Genomic DNA, 6,000 nt, shown 5'->3' on the forward strand with positions numbered 1-6,000 from the left:
TGTAACACACCGTACGGTGATATTACACACTGTAACACTATATTATATATAAATATTACCGGGCTCTCTCTCTCTCTCTCTCTATCGGGGTCTCTCTACACTGTAACACACCGTACGGTGATATTACACACTGTAACACTATATTATATATAAATATTACCGGGCTCTCTCTCTCTCTCTCTCTCTCTATCGGGGTCTCTCTACACTGTAACACACCGTACGGTGATATTACACACTGTAACACTATATTATATATAAATATTACCTGGCTCTCTCTCTCTCTCTCTCTCTCTCTATCGGGGTCTCTCTACACTGTAACACACCGTACGGTGATATTACACACTGTAACACTATATTATATATAAATATTACCGGGCTCTCTCTCTCTCTCTCTCTATCGGGGTCTCTCTACACTGTAACACACCGTACGGTGATATTACACACTGTAACACTATATTATATATAAATATTACCGGGCTCTCTCTCTCTCTCTCTCTCTCTATCGGGGTCTCTCTACACTGTAACACACCGTACGGTGATATTACACACTGTAACACTATATTATATATAAATATTACCGGGCTCTCTCTCTCTCTCTCTCTATCGGGGTCTCTCTACACTGTAACACACCGTACGGTGATATTACACACTGTAACACTATATTATATATAAATATTACCGGGCTCTCTCTCTCTCTCTCTATCGGGGTCTCTCTACACTGTAACACACCGTACGGTGATATTACACACTGTAACACTATATTATATATAAATATTACCGGGCTCTCTCTCTCTCTCTCTCTCTCGGGGTCTCTCTACACTGTAACACACCGTACGGTGATATTACACACTGTAACACTATATTATATATAAATATTACCGGGCTCTCTCTCTCTCTCTCTATCGGGGTCTCTCTACACTGTAACACACCGTACGGTGATATTACACACTGTAACACTATATTATATATAAATATTACCGGGCTCTCTCTCTCTCTCTCTCTCTATCGGGGTCTCTCTACACTGTAACACACCGTACGGTGATATTACACACTGTAACACTATATTATATATAAATATTACCGGGCTCTCTCTCTCTCTCTCTCTCTCTCTATCGGGGTCTCTCTACACTGTAACACACCGTACGGTGATATTACACACTGTAACACTATATTATATATAAATATTACCGGGCTCTCTCTCTCTCTCTCTATCGGGGTCTCTCTACACTGTAACACACCGTACGGTGATATTACACACTGTAACACTATATTATATATAAATATTACCGGGCTCTCTCTCTCTCTCTCTCTATCGGGGTCTCTCTACACTGTAACACACCGTACGGTGATATTACACACTGTAACACTATATTATATATAAATATTACCGGGCTCTCTCTCTCTCTCTCTCTATCGGGGTCTCTCTACACTGTAACACACCGTACGGTGATATTACACACTGTAACACTATATTATATATAAATATTACCGGGCTCTCTCTCTCTCTCTCTATCGGGGTCTCTCTACACTGTAACACACCGTACGGTGATATTACACACTGTAACACTATATTATATATAAATATTACCGGGCTCTCTCTCTCTCTCTCTCTCTCTATCGGGGTCTCTCTACACTGTAACACACCGTACGGTGATATTACACACTGTAACACTATATTATATATAAATATTACCGGGCTCTCTCTCTCTCTCTCTCTCTATCGGGGTCTCTCTACACTGTAACACACCGTACGGTGATATTACACACTGTAACACTATATTATATATAAATATTACCGGGCTCTCTCTCTCTCTCTCTCTATCGGGGTCTCTCTACACTGTAACACACCGTACGGTGATATTACACACTGTAACACTATATTATATATAAATATTACCGGGCTCTCTCTCTCTCTCTCTCTCTATCGGGGTCTCTCTACACTGTAACACACCGTACGGTGATATTACACACTGTAACACTATATTATATATAAATATTACCGGGCTCTCTCTCTCTCTCTCTCTCTATCGGGGTCTCTCTACACTGTAACACACCGTACGGTGATATTACACACTGTAACACTATATTATATATAAATATTACCGGGCTCTCTCTCTCTCTCTCTCTCTCTCTATCGGGTCTCTCTACACTGTAACACACCGTACGGTGATATTACACACTGTAACACTATATTATATATAAATATTACCGGGCTCTCTCTCTCTCTCTATCGGGGTCTCTCTACACTGTAACACACCGTACGGTGATATTACACACTGTAACACTATATTATATATAAATATTACCGGGCTCTCTCTCTCTCTCTCTCTCTATCGGGGTCTCTCTACACTGTAACACACCGTACGGTGATATTACACACTGTAACACTATATTATATATAAATATTACCGGGCTCTCTCTCTCTCTCTCTCTATCGGGGTCTCTCTCCACTGTAACACACCGTACGGTGATATTACACACTGTAACACTATCTTATATATAAATATTACCGGGCTCTCTCTCCTCTCTCTCTCTCTCTATCGGGGTCTCTCTACACTGTAACACACCGTACGGTGATATTACACACTGTAACACTATATTATATATAAATATTACCGGGCTCTCTCTCTCGCTCTCTCTCTCTATCGGGTCTCTCTACACTGTAACACACCGTACGGTGATATTACACACTGTAACACTATATTATAAATAAATATTACCGGGCTCTCTCTCTCTCTCTCTCTCTCTCTCTCGGGGTCTCTCTACACTGTAACACACCGTACGGTGATATTACACACTGTAACACTATATTATATATAAATATTACCGGGCTCTCTCTCTCTCTCTCTCTATCTGGGTCTCTCTACACTGTAACTCACCGTACGGTGATATTACACACTGTAACACTATATTATATATAAATATTACCGGGCTCTCTCTCTCTCTCTCTATCGGGGTCTCTCTACACTGTAACACACCGTACGGTGATATTACACACTGTAACACTATATTATATATAAATATTACCGGGCTCTCTCTCTCTCTCTCTCTCTCTATCGGGGTCTCTCTACACTGTAACACACCGTACGGTGATATTACACACTGTAACACTATATATATATAAATATTACCGGGCTCTCTCTCTCTCTCTCTCTATCGGGGTCTCTCTACACTGTAACACACCGTACGGTGATATTACACACTGTAACACTATATTATATATAAATATTACCGGGCTCTCTCTCTCTATCGGGGTCTCTCTACACTGTAACACACCGTACGGTGATATTACACACTGTAACACTATATTATATATAAATATTACCGGGCTCTCTCTCTCTCTCTCTCTCTCTATCGGGGTCTCTCTACACTGTAACACACCGTACGGTGATATTACACACTGTAACACTATATTATATATAAATATTACCGGGCTCTCTCTCTCTCTCTCTCTCTATCGGGGTCTCTCTACACTGTAACACACCGTACGGTGATATTACACACTGTAACACTATATTATATATAAATATTACCGGGCTCTCTCTCTCTCTCTCTCTCTCTCTATCGGGGTCTCTCTACACTGTAACACACCGTACGGTGATATTACACACTGTAACACTATATTATATATAAATATTACCGGGCTCTCTCTCTCTCTCTCTCTCTCTCTATCGGGGTCTCTCTACACTGTAACACACCGTACGGTGATATTACACACTGTAACACTATATATATATAAATATTACCGGGCTCTCTCTCTCTCTCTCTCTCTCTCTATCGGGGTCTCTCTACACTGTAACACACCGTACGGTGATATTACACACTGTAACACTATATTATATATAAATATTACCGGGCTCTCTCTCTCTCTCTCTCTCTCTCTATCGGGGTCTCTCTACACTGTAACACACCGTACGGTGATATTACACACTGTAACACTATATTATATATAAATATTACCGGGCTCTCTCTCTCTCTCTCTCTCTCTATCGGGGTCTCTCTACACTGTAACACACCGTACGGTGATATTACACACTGTAACACTATATTATATATAAATATTACCGGGCTCTCTCTCTCTCTCTCTCTCTCTATCGGGGTCTCTCTACACTGTAACACACCGTACGGTGATATTACACACTGTAACACTATATTATATATAAATATTACCGGGCTCTCTCTCTCTCTCTCTCTCTATCGGGGTCTCTCTACACTGTAACACACCGTACGGTGATATTACACACTGTAACACTATATTATATATAAATATTACCGGGCTCTCTCTCTCTCTCTCTATCGGGGTCTCTCTACACTGTAACACACCGTACGGTGATATTACACACTGTAACACTATATTATATATAAATATTACCGGGCTCTCTCTCTCTCTCTCTCTCTCTATATCGGGGTCTCTCTACACTGTAACACACCGTACGGTGATATTACACACTGTAACACTATATTATATATAAATATTACCGGGCTCTCTCTCTCTCTCTCTCTCTCTATCGGGGTCTCTCTACACTGTAACACACCGTACGGTGATAATACACACTGTAACACTATATTATATATAAATATTACCGGGCGCTCTCTCTCTCTCTCTATCGGGGTCTCTCTACACTGTAACACACCGTACGGTGATATTAAACACTGTAACACTATATTATATATAAATATTACCGGGCTCTCTCTCTCTCTCTCTCTCTCTCTATCGGGGTCTCTCTACACTGTAACACACCGTACGGTGATATTACACACTGTAACACTATATTATATATAAATATTACCGGGCTCTCTCTCTCCCTCTCTCTCTATCGGGTCTCTCTACACTGTAACACACCGTACGGTGATATTACACACTGTAACACTATATTATATATAAATATTACCGGGCTCTCTCTCTCTCTATCGGGGTCTCTCTACACTGTAACACACCGTACGGTGATATTACACACTGTAACACTATATTATATATAAATATTACCGGGCTCTCTCTACACTGTAACACACCGTACGGTGATATTACACACTGTAACACTATATTATATATAAATATTACCGGGCTCTCTCTCTCTCTCTCTCTCTCTATCGGGGTCTCTCTACACTGTAACACACCGTACGGTGATATTACACACTGTAACACTATATTATATATAAATATTACCGGGCTCTCTCTCTCTCTCTCTCTCTATCGGGGTCTCTCTACACTGTAACACACCGTACGGTGATATTACACACTGTAACACTATATTATATATAAATATTACCGGGCTCTCTCTCTCTCTCTCTCTATCGGGGTCTCTCTACACTGTAACACACCGTACGGTGATATTACACACTGTAACACTATATTATATATAAATATTACCGGGCTCTCTCTCTCTCTCTCTCTCTATCGGGGTCTCTCTACACTGTAACACACCGTACGGTGATATTACACACTGTAACACTATATTATATATAAATATTACCGGGCTCTGTCTCTCTCTCTCTCTATCGGGGTCTCTCTACACTGTAACACACCGTACGGTGATATTACACACTGTAACACTATATTATATATAAATATTACCGGGCTCTCTCTCTCTCTCTCTCTCTATCGGGGTCTCTCTACACTGTAACACACCGTACGGTGATATTACACACTGTAACACTATATTATATATATATATTACCGGGCTCTCTCTCTCTCTCTCTCTCTCTCTATCGGGGTCTCTCTACACTGTAACACACCGTACGGTGATATTACACACTGTAACACTATATTATATATAAATATTACCGGGCTCTCTCTCTCTCTCTCTCTCTCTCTCTCGGGGTCTCTCTACACTGTAACACACCGTACGGTGATATTACACACTGTAACACTATATTATATATAAATATTACCGGGCTCTCTCTCTCTCTCTCTCTCTCTATCGGGGTCTCTCTACACTGTAACACACCGTACGGTGATATTACACACTGTAACACTATATTATATATAAATATTACCGG

At 40.7% G+C, this 6,000-nt stretch overlaps 1 protein-coding gene across 1 annotated transcript in view; it reads right to left on the bottom strand.

Moving 5' to 3' along the window:
- The window catches only part of LOC132808904 (histone-lysine N-methyltransferase SETD1A-like), a gene marked incomplete at its 3' end in the record, with an annotated part of 54,060 nt that extends 49,060 nt beyond the window's left edge, over window positions 1-5,000 (bottom strand). Inside the window, exon 1 of the mRNA XM_060822322.1 lies at window positions 4,988-5,000. The remainder of the gene's footprint in view (window positions 1-4,987) is intronic.
- Window positions 5,001-6,000: the final 1,000 nt, after the last annotated feature.

Source organism: Hemiscyllium ocellatum (assembly GCF_020745735.1).
Source record: "Hemiscyllium ocellatum isolate sHemOce1 chromosome 41 unlocalized genomic scaffold, sHemOce1.pat.X.cur. SUPER_41_unloc_9, whole genome shotgun sequence".
In the NCBI taxonomy this organism is placed as follows: domain Eukaryota; kingdom Metazoa; phylum Chordata; class Chondrichthyes; order Orectolobiformes; family Hemiscylliidae; genus Hemiscyllium; species Hemiscyllium ocellatum.